Source organism: Kryptolebias marmoratus, linkage group LG21 (assembly GCF_001649575.2).
Source record: "Kryptolebias marmoratus isolate JLee-2015 linkage group LG21, ASM164957v2, whole genome shotgun sequence".
Lineage (NCBI taxonomy): Eukaryota > Metazoa > Chordata > Actinopteri > Cyprinodontiformes > Rivulidae > Kryptolebias > Kryptolebias marmoratus.
In genome coordinates this window covers 8,272,673-8,283,810 of record NC_051450.1, presented here as the reverse complement: position 1 = coordinate 8,283,810, position 11,138 = coordinate 8,272,673, and the positions used below count along the sequence as shown (strand labels likewise).

General features: G+C 41.7%; 1 protein-coding gene across 2 annotated transcripts in view; it reads right to left on the bottom strand.

The window, feature by feature from the left end:
• rnf152 (ring finger protein 152) overlaps window positions 1-11,132 on the bottom strand; it is a 42,833-nt gene extending 31,701 nt beyond the window's left edge. Inside the window, exon 1 of one of the 2 annotated variants that reach the window (XM_017414068.3) lies at window positions 11,003-11,132. The gene's annotated coding sequence lies outside the window, so the exon portion shown is untranslated. Of the gene's footprint in view, window positions 1-10,177; window positions 10,320-11,002 lie in introns of those variants that run through there. The other variant, XM_037973336.1, reaches the window with a different exon arrangement.
• Window positions 11,133-11,138: the final 6 nt, after the last annotated feature.

The following is an 11,138-nucleotide window of genomic DNA, read 5'->3' as shown; positions in this document are numbered from 1 at the left end:
ATACAACCCTCTAACCTTCCTCTCCGTCCTCAGAGGTTCCTGTCCCTTTGCTGGTGGTTGCCTGTTCCTTACCCCGAACTTCAATAAAGAACTTATTATTTTGTACTTTGTGTCTGACTGAAATTTCGGGTCCTCAGTTCTGATCATTACAAATGCTGAATATAATAGCATAATTTTACTGTTAAACATGGATAAATTACCACGTGTCATATTAATATTTTCACTAAGTATAAAACACGCTTACCGTATTCGGTCTTGTAAAGCCACCAGCTAAACTTCGGCTCAACTAACCATTTTTGGTTAAACCCGTTCGTTCGATGTTTATTACTGTGGCTCTGACAACCTGCTAACTCCAGGTAGCTGAAGGTGGCCGCGCGGGACCTTCGCGCAGGGGCGGGGACAGCACGATTGTGTCACTGTTGGCGCGCGCACCCTCGCACGGTGAGGTACATGAAGGTAGCGGTTTTGGGCGTGCGTGCGGAAAAAAACGTATAAAAAAATGACGTATTTATAATAAACAAGCGGAGCTCAGCCTGGTGGCCGGGTCACTAAAGCCTGGCGGCCCACCAGGCTAATAATGGGGAACACTGGGGAAAACCCTGCTGTTTATACATCAAGACGTGCAGTTATCTCTCAAATTCCCCCATAATGCAATGCACATACATGGGGGGTTCTCTGAAAGTGGGAAATTTTAATATTAGAAAAAAAAATGCGCTGAAAATATGGACGAAATATTAGACATTTTAGAACTGTCTCAATGAACAGGGATATTTCTTCGTGTAAAAATGAAAAGAGTGTGAATCAACGTGAATAAATAAAGAACTATGCTTGAAATCAGTGTTGCTGTTGGTTTTTTCTCGTGTGTATTTTTAGCTTCACAAAATCTGCAGCTGAAACACGGGTTTCTGTAACTACCTGTGTTCAGCAGTGTTACGTACGAATCACGTGAAATAAAACGGAAAGCAAACCACATTTATTTTGCAGCATTTCACCCACAGATGAAAGCCCAGGTCACCAACATTCCCGGAGATTTTTCTTAGAAATGACCGTTCTGAAAATAGAGATATTTGTTTAAAACATTGCGAAAGATTTTCCGTGTCCGAAATTCACATCGTAATGTTGGGATTTTCTTTTTGTATCTCACTGAGCCATGATGGTTTTGCAACATATGGAACAGAATGGTTTACGACCTGTGGCAATAATGGGTCCTAAAAATGTCCAGTTGTTTTTGTTTTTTAACCTTTTTTTTTTAATTTACCATGGCCTGGATGACTGAGAATCTACACCAGCATACTATCTAAGTTAAGAATTTTCTCCTTAAAAAAAGGGTCTTTTTAACCTGTCATATTTCCAAAATAAAACACTGCAGATATAAAAAAGACAACAAAATATATCTGCCATTTATGGTTTAGGACTTTTTTCAATACAACTTCTTATTTGAGCCTTACTTTCTCATCTGCCCTTCTGTCTTCCTGTCCTAAACTTGCTGTCAGGGAGTGACAGACACAGGTGTGTGGTTACCATGGTGACCCCAATGACCCCAGCACTTCCTTTAGACTTGGTCCAATTTACTTTTCCTATACATCAAAACATCCGTATTTAAACACACTTCACCCATGAATATTAATTTTCCCAAACCTTTTGCATTATTCCATGTTTATCTGCGTAAACCCCTGAGGAACATAGTGCGGTAACCGTTCAACAACGTCAAGTTGCATTTAAGAAAAATTGGGGCATTTAAGAAAAATAAATCAAAAAGCAAACTGGACAAATCACAGCGAAAGTCGCCTTGTTTGCTGTCTCTGGGCGTTCATTTCTGCGGCGAAGGACCAGCTTGTGCCACGTGTGACCATCAACCTCCCCGTTGGCAAGGTGGCACCACACCGGCCCAGTTTGTCATTCTGTTTGTGTTGCTGATTCAGACCAAATGAACAGGTTGGGGTAAAAGAGAAAACGGACTGAAGTAACTGGAGCCTCTTTTCTTCCAGTAAAGACACATTAGAGGCCAAGTGAAGGATTTCAGCTGAAGTAAATGGGATGCCGCTGCAGACTCCCTGGTGGATGGAATGATGTGAGGAGAAAGTGCATAGTGCTTGAATATGCTGCCTTTCAGTACGTCGTGAAAAAGCGTTTTCAGTTGGTGGGCTGCTAAAGAAAACACTATTAAATTGTGTCGTGGCATTCGCGCATCACGGCCAAAAACATGTGCAGCATCTCATTTCAACAGCTCATCTCAGAGCTGTATCTGTTCTGGAAAACAGAAAGAAAGAACTGAAAATTATTCATCTCAACACGCTCTCCATCTACATCACCGCCTCTACCCGTGGCGTGTTTTATGTCCAACGATGATCTGCGAAGCGGATGCCAAGTGTGTAAATCTGGCTGTGAGGACAGAATCACTGGCAGCGAGCGGTGGTAAATCCACAGACACTACGTCTTTATAATGGCGTAAATGGACGAGGCGCACAAAGATCTGACTTTAAAAACGAAGCGCTGGCATAAAAAGATAAGAGACTAAAGGGGAAGAGTACGGCAGGCCTGACAGGTAAAACAGAACATACAAAAACGGGGAAAAAAGAAGTGCTTAAATGTTAATTATAGAGAGGAAATCAGGAACGAAACACTTACATTCACTTAGTTAAAGCTTAGTGCTCTTACTTTGTATCTTGATGGGTTTTTAATGTTCACAATAATGCCTCCTGGTGGCCCAGCATGGGTATCGCAGCATTTATTACTAGAATCCCTGCTTCTTGTTCGAACGTTGTTAATATTATTAAAGAAAAAAGAAATACCTGGAATAGTGGCGTCAAAGACAAAGTTTTACTTGTGGTACCGTTGAATGTTTTTGAACTTTCTAACTAAACAGGAGGCAGATAATAAATCGTGGCAGAATTCCATTCTTGGCTTTGTTAGAGCCATGTTGTTTTGCTTTTTTTTTTGTAATGATTGTTATATTTCCCTCACTTCTTGATCCAACTTGTTATTCTTAATAATTAGGTGCTAGGCAGTATTCAAGAGCATCAAATGTTGAAAACAGAAGTCTGAAAACGCACCTGCAAACAGGCTACCAACAGGACCACGAGGTAACGGTAATACGACAATTAATTACTGTCCCCATGGTGCTTACTGTCACTGATTGTCTGGAGTTTCTGATGAATAACAATGCGTGAGTGAGTTACTAAGACGAAGCAGACAGACCCAGATGTTTGTATAAAAGACAAACCGGTCAGGTGTCTGGCTAATGCTTGGGTTGAATTTAAATGCCGAAGTTTGTTACATTTGATCCAAGCTGCTTGTAAATCCAGGGAATGATTAATTTTACGATTGCTGCTCGTTCCAGGTGGAAAGGTGAGGGGTGCAGATGTGTTGGTTCGTGGAGGTGTTGTACGGTTCCGTCAGTACATTCATTATCTCACACGAGAGCCTTGTGTGCCGCGGACCTTCATGTTAGACGGGCTCATTCATCCAAAATATCAAGCATCCATCACTCGACACGTCTGCCTCAGACGGATATCCTGACCCCAGATCGAGGCGGATCACGATGCTAATCCTGGTGTTAAATGACACACAGCCTCCAATCAACCATCTGCGGTTCTGCTCGTCAATCATACCCGGATTGTTTGACTATATATCTCACAGAAAAGTCTTTGTTCAGTCGAAGAACACGGTGACACATTTCCAGATGGGTTATTTAACCCATCCCGCTATCATAGCCATTAAAGGGGCATCAGCCATGAATTATGTTGAACTGGTTATCGTTGATTAATACAAGAAGGACCACAGTGGAAATGTACAGTTTGTTGGTCGGATTCAGAGGTTTTAAGATCAGTGGATCTCAAATCTTTTCATAACAAATATAACTATAGAAACTACTAAGCTCTGCAAATACCACCTAGACAATAAAACACAGTACGACAAACTTATATTTATATCTGACAAAAACAAGAAAACTAAGCAAACCCTAAGGTAGCATCTTGTTTGAGACTAGTAGGTGAACAGCGTTGATGAGTGAGTCTCCAAAATGTCTCACAGGGGTTCACAGACCTGTCGCGTTGAGTTGTTTTAGGCATCTCAAACCCTTCCCTCTTTAGTTTCCATAAATTCAAGCTTTGACACATGCAAAATCTCCTATTACAAAAAAACATGAGACTACATACCTCCCGAAATGTGTGGTATAACCACGCCAACAATAAATGTTATTATTTAGAAACTGGTCAAAATCTGCCTGTCTTCATTTCTAAAGTGTACTCCATTAGATTAAATCCTAAATGTGGGGGCGTCTGCCAAGGTGGGTGGCTCTCTGGTCGCTTAGCTGCAAACACTCAGGATCTAGTGAGTCTATGATGGAAAATTAGCCCATTTCCTTGCAGTTTTAGGTCACCAACTGATCTCCAACAGCTTTAGCCCAGGTAGATACTACCCTTACCCCTGGTTGAAGGGTGCAGTCTAAAGTATGATGCTAAGAAAAACACCAACTACACTATGTCCTTAGTGCTTCTGTCCCATAACAACTAAATACAAACTTGAGATAACCTAAATTTAAAAACTGTTTTGCCTTATTGCACCTTTTACTTGTAGGTCTTATAGAGATTTCACCAGGGCTGCCTAATATTCACTAACACATTGGTTAACCATCAATTACTCCGGTATCCACAAAGACTCTCAAAGTTTTAACTTGTTTCAGTTTGGAGCAAGGATCATAACGTCTTTAAGCTGCTTATCTTTATGGCTATCTCTGCTTTTTAGCTTTACATTACAGTTTAACTAAAGACCGGTAATTAGCCTCTTTTTTTAACTCATAAACCTCCTTCCATGGGATACTAGTATCACAATTTGGGAACCATGGTTCTGGATTAATTGAATTACATTATTGTGATTTTCTGTGTATAATTTATTTTAAATTGTTTTGTTTTTGTTCATATAGAACAGGGAGTTTAAAAAATGTAATGTTAATATTTATGTAATTAGGTAATATTTCAATATTTGGGTCAAAATGACCCACAAGGCCTCAGTTTTACAACTTCTTGCTTTTGCTTTTATTTTTTACTATTTTAATTTTTATTTCTCAACAACGGTAACATCCTGTTTTTATGTAAAGGGGGCAAGAATTAAAACTTGTACTGGAGTCAGTTCTTGGCTTCAACTTCTGGGTTCCTGTCAAATGTCTAGTCAATAGGAATAGACTAAAATAAATGTTTTTCTTTTTATCTAAACTTTGTTTTAGTTTCTATCTCAAGTACTGGTTGCGTTGTTTGAATTTAGCACTGAACCGCCCTGTTTTTGTGCTCCAGTTTGGATTTCCCAAACATTTTTTATGTAACTAAACAATAAATTGAGACTGAAGTGCAAAAATCATCTCAACCATGGATGGTTGACAATTTTGTGATGCTTTTTACACCAAAAGATTGAGCGGTTATCCAGAATAAAACTGAAATCACTTGGTTTGACTTGAAAAAGTCTGTCTAACGAAAAGACATTTATTACTAAAGCTCAGATTTGTAAACACAAATGCAGATTCAATCCAACCTTAAAGTTCGTTGGTACCAGAGCAAAAACCACCTCTGCATGTCCAACTTTTGTTTCTTTTCCACTTAATGGATTGTGAAGGAAAAGTAAATGATTTCCCTGCGACAATAGACGATGGATTAGACTTCGCCATTTGTCACCGTTTACAATCCATCCAGCAAGCGGATATAACAGCATCAATCATCAACAGAGATGCACGCGGAACAACAGGAACACCGGCAGAGACGATGATTGATTCAGATTGGATTTTTCTCCGGAATTCCATGTCACAGGTTTCCCTCCCGCGTTCGTCGAAAACAAAAGCATTAAATAGTGTCATTACGGCTGGAGAGATGAATCTGTACATATGCACACAGGTCATTTAAGATTAGAGAGGCTAAACCGAGGCAACAGAAAATGAGAAACACACCACTATCAACTAATAGCCCACAAATCCTTGATATGAGGAGACTAAACACGACAACTTCCTTTCCTGTACTGATGTGTGCAGTTCCCCCGAAAGCGTCTCAATTTGTGGAGGTCTGACACTGCGAGTTCCCTCTGTCTCCAGCCCCCGGTTAACACTTCCAACCTCGTCGCCACCTCTTCGCTCCTCTTCTTTCTCTTATACGGCAAATTAAATTTATCCATGTAATGTGGCGCTGTATTTCAGCCTTGCCCGCTTGCTCGCTCTCTTCCCGATTTGCCGTTTCAGCAAGGTCAGCAGCGGCACCCCATCAGCTGCGCGGCAGCTCTCCAAAAAAGCTTGAAATTGGCTCTCTTGCTGAGTTGAAATGAGTTCAAATATAATATTTTGACAGTGTTTTTAGGTTTGAACTGTAAAGAGAGGACTAGATTGGATTTGATCCAAACGCTGCTTCCTCTGGAGATACCAAATGTTCTACAATCGGGTGAGAGAGAACAGCCTTATGTGCTGCTGGGGGAAATTATTCATCCCATTCAGGTAGCACTTAAAGGACTATCTTGTACAGCGGGATTGTGTGGAGCAGTCAATATTTTACCTGCAGTAGAAAGAAGCCAGAGTGACCTCAGTTTGAAGGTTGACAGAATTAAAGCCCTTGAATTCTTTAAAGAAATGCATCTTGTACCTTTCATACCAGAGTTTTAGACTAAGATAGAGAGAAGTTGTAGCTGTTTTCGTCAAACCTTGAAAATAACTTTATGCGTCAACTCATGTGCATATGTGCAATGTATTGGGAATGCTTCTCAGCTACTGCTACATAATATTTTAAGCCAATATCTGTTAAAAATTAAATGAATAAGTTTTAGCCATTTGTTAAGATTGACTGGATGTGGCTGAGTTATAGCCATATTTGTGCTTGGTAGGGCTGATTAGCTGTGGTGGCCATATTGAATAGGGTAACTCCAAAAGCTAATCAGGTGTAGATGTACATCCAATGAATACTTTCTGAAAGTTTCATTACAATGTATTAAGTGGGTCATGGGATTTTTCACTAATCAACACATGCATGGATGTACAGACTAAAGGCCAACAAAAGGTGATAGAAATCTAGCTAATTGTCGGTGTAGATTCTCAGTCATCCAAGACATGGTAAAAAAAGAAGCTAAAATCAAAAACAACTGGACTTCTATTCTGTAGTTAAAGACGTTCAGCTTCTTATCTGAGGAGCGTTCTCAATTCAAAAAGCAGAGAGTCTGGAGTTCGAGCTTTTAAAGCTCAGATGTTCTGTAAGCTCGATTCACCTGCAGATTAAACTCACTCTCCTCACAATAGAGGGTCATCAGGGTCCTTGTTTGTCTGACTCACTGATGGGTCACTCTGGTCACATAAATGCTGGTCCTGATTGGAGTGAAACTGACTGGGGATCAGGCCTAAAACTCCATTATATGTTTCTGAAAGCTGAAATCTGAGACCTCCTCTGTTTAAAGTTGGTTTCTCTCTTTTAACATAGATGGCTTCCTTTACCCCCCTCTCGAACCATCTGTCTTCTCAGTCCAAAATATGAACATTTTCGTCCTCAAAAGAGTGTCCCTTATCCTTGAGGTGTAGGTGCACAGCTGACAGCTTCAGGACAAAACTCACAGAAGTCCAGTTGTTTTTTATTTTAATCTCTTTTTTTGGATTTAGCTGATTATCACACTAAAAGTTATGATTCAAGAGCAAATTTTCATCATCTAAAAAAATTGAAAGTCTAAGCAGTTTGAAGGAAGGCTATACATTATTGGGTCACTTTTGCTTGAATCAGTTGTTAACAATGTTGTTACTTTCTCAGCCAAAAAACATTCACGTTGCTATGCTAACGGTCACTTCCTGTTTTGGTTTGCTGAGCCCTTGTACGAAACCACTTCCTCCTCTCAACCTTATCTTCGCACAGAGAGAACATCGAGATGCAAAAAAGGATTGTGAAACTAGTGCCCCAGAAGACAGAATGCACTGCAGCTTCAAAAACAACAGTGAACTCGCTCAGGTTAAGTGCCTTGAGAAAAAAAAATAAGAACAAAACGTAAGAAATGAGAACCAAAACCTTCTTACCATGTGGCAAAATAAACATGGCAGCCACACATTTCAAGGTGTCAAATACACAGAGGGGAACAAGAAAAGAGAAGAGTGCTTCAAGAAAATGACAAAAACAACAAAATACTTGTTTTAAGTTTTGGGGGGAGGGGGGGTGCAGGAAATCTCAATCTGTCCTCTCCTGACACAAATTACCCAAGATCCAGTAAAGGCTGCTTTCTCCCAACAGATGGGAACCAATTAGCCACCTGACTCCCTGAAAACACTTGGGCAGCCGTGTGAAGCCAAGATGCAAATGAAGCGCAGGGGAAGGTAAAAGCAAACTCGCCGACGTCCTGAGAGAGGACGAATTAATGAAGGAGACAATGAAGTTGCACTTCCATAAAAAAAAAGGGAGAATAAAGTGGGAAATGATGTATGGAAGGCACAAAGAGATGGGCGAAACACCTTGGAAAGGTTAGAAATACCTTCTGATGGACAACATCCTGCATGAAATATCAGATCATTTTACTATTTTCATTTGGAAAACCCAACATTAAATCAGAGCTGGGGTTGTATCCTGAAGGCAGAGTTGTTGGAGCTAGGTTAAGAAGTGAGGTGATGATCAGTAAGCAGCAGAGTGGTTTTATGCCAAGACAAAGCTCTACAGATGTCATGTTTGCTTTCACGATGCTGGCAGAGAAGTAGAGGGAAGAGCAGGAGTTGCAGCCTTCGTGGACATGGACACCGCAAATGTAGGGTACCAAAAGAGGTATGAGGAAGTCAGGCAGGCGTGATGGAGAAATATGGGCGTTAAGTGCAAGACATGTCCAAGGACAAGGGGACCATGGTGAGTGGTTAGTATGTCTACCTCCTGGAGATATACCGATAAATGAGCCAAGCAAATATTTATTCAGCTACGATGCAGTAAAATGAAGATGCAGCAGCATCTGCTGCAACCAGCTTATTGTAGCCCACAATTTAGATTTAGAAGAGTGCTCTTCTATATATTAGCTTTAAGTGTATAAGTTCTTCTAAGGTTTGTTATTTAGATTACGCAAGTGTTGCTCTATTTTGTTAAATGGAAAACACCAAAATCTGTGTTGTATGTTGGCCATCAATGCCCTGATTTCTAAAGGTCGGCATCGGCCACAGATAAACCCACAGTACCTCTAGTAGGAGTGACGGATGGGTTCATGGTGGAGGTGGGATTACATCGGGGATCAGAACTGAGTCTCTTGTTTGCAGCTGGGACGGACAGGGTGACAGATTAGGTCAGGCAGAGGTCCCCACTGACTATGACGACTGCAGGCAATAAGCAAAAGTTCAAAAGAAAAATCTGCAGCAAAGCAAACTTCAAGCAGGGACAATGAAGCTGAGTAGTGGGACCAAGGAGCAGGTGGAAGAGAGTCTAGAGAGGCGGAGTTGTGCTCTGGAGAGAAGAGGAATGAAAGTCAGGAGGAGCGAGACGGAATTCATGTGTGTGAATGAGAGGAGGACAGGTGGAGCACAGAAGCTGCAAGGAGAAGCACTGAATATGGTACTGAATACTTCAGGACCTACAACCAGCCGTTTTACTCTCAGCTAGCTTGAAGTAGTGCCATACTTTATAAACCCCTTCAGCCTCTTAAAACCTGGCTCGTTCAACACTGTCTCGGCTGCTTTTCCTCCTGGGGCTCGGACAGAGCTGACAGGAACCCAACTGATGGACGCAGCATTTAAGAAATTACAGGATAACTTCACAAAGATCATGCGCCAACTAAAACAACGGATGCCAACCAATGATATTATGTATTATGAACTAATTGATTTGTAGACAGATCTATTATTCTCACTTTTTTACTTGCTAATTAAGCTGCTAAACTTGGACATTCCTGTTTAGTGTGTTTAGTCTATTCCTTTTTATTTAAAAAAATAAAGGAAAGAAATTTCCAATATTCAAGACAAATTCTTTTGTTGCTACGTCGTTTTTTTTTTTTTATTCAAATGCTTCAATTTAGCATATGCTTACAGTCATTTTTATTTGCTTCTAGTAATTACAGGCCAGCCCGCAGTGGAGCTGAAGAGGAGTGATGCGAAGAACCAGAGACTCGGAGCTGACCGACCCGAGTGCGACCACAATCTTCGAAGAACTTGGCGTGTTCGAAGCAACACCCCAAACCCCCCCAAAAAAACCATTTCATTTGAGGCGCTGACCTACTGACTGTCAGCTCCAACCGGAGACGAAAAAAGAAATCCAGGCAGTTGGCCCACCTTCACGGAGAGAGTGGGGACGCGCTCGCAGAGCAGTGGGAGCTTCAAGGAATCAAACCAGCTCCAACTCCAGCAACGCACTAAATTCCTGCAGCCGAGGCAGAGAATTAAAGTCAGTTTGTAAGTGGTGGATGGGAGTCCTGCAAAAAAAAAAAAAAAAAAAAAAAAAAAAAAACACAAGGCTTTTCACATTCAAACAGGAAAAAGCCAAAGAGATTGCACTAAATTTACATTTCAGGCAAACTGCCTTAATAGATCAGGCTTTAATCTCCTGAGATATGCATCAGGAGGAGCAGCAATGGCCTGTGGCTCAACTTCCGCTCTTATCTTCCAAAGCGCAGCCGAGACAGAGAGGAGGCCCTTCAGACTTTAATGTCATCTCCAGCTTTAAAACCAAACCAACTGGCTGCGGATGAAGGATGAAGGATGAAGGAGAGGAGCACCAGAGTGAGCGAAAGTCTCATTAAGAAAGGCAGCAAAAAATCCTGCTAGGAAAGCAGAACTAACAGGGTGGAGCAAGGTGCACTGGTAAACTGGTCAAAGTGGTAGTTGTCTGAGCCCAAATGAAAGTCTCGATCCTACCTTCTGTGCTGCAGAAAAAAAAAACCTGAACTAAACGCAAAAAAGTGTGCAGGCGGACCTGCAGCTCCCACAGCAGAACCAGAGCCGCCCGCCCCCTCTGAAGGAACTTGTTTCCTCCGTGTTCCTCACTCGGACTCTTCTCTGAAGGTGCTGGTTTGAGCTGAAATGATTGGGGAGCAGCCTCACCTTGATGCCAGCTCCTCGGTGCTCCTGTGTGTCGGGGCTCCAGCAGCAGCAGCAGCAGCAGAGGATCGCGGAGCTCGTCTGTGCGCTCTGGCTCGTTTCTGTGGGCGGCGTGGAGCGGCCCCCACCCCCTGATCTC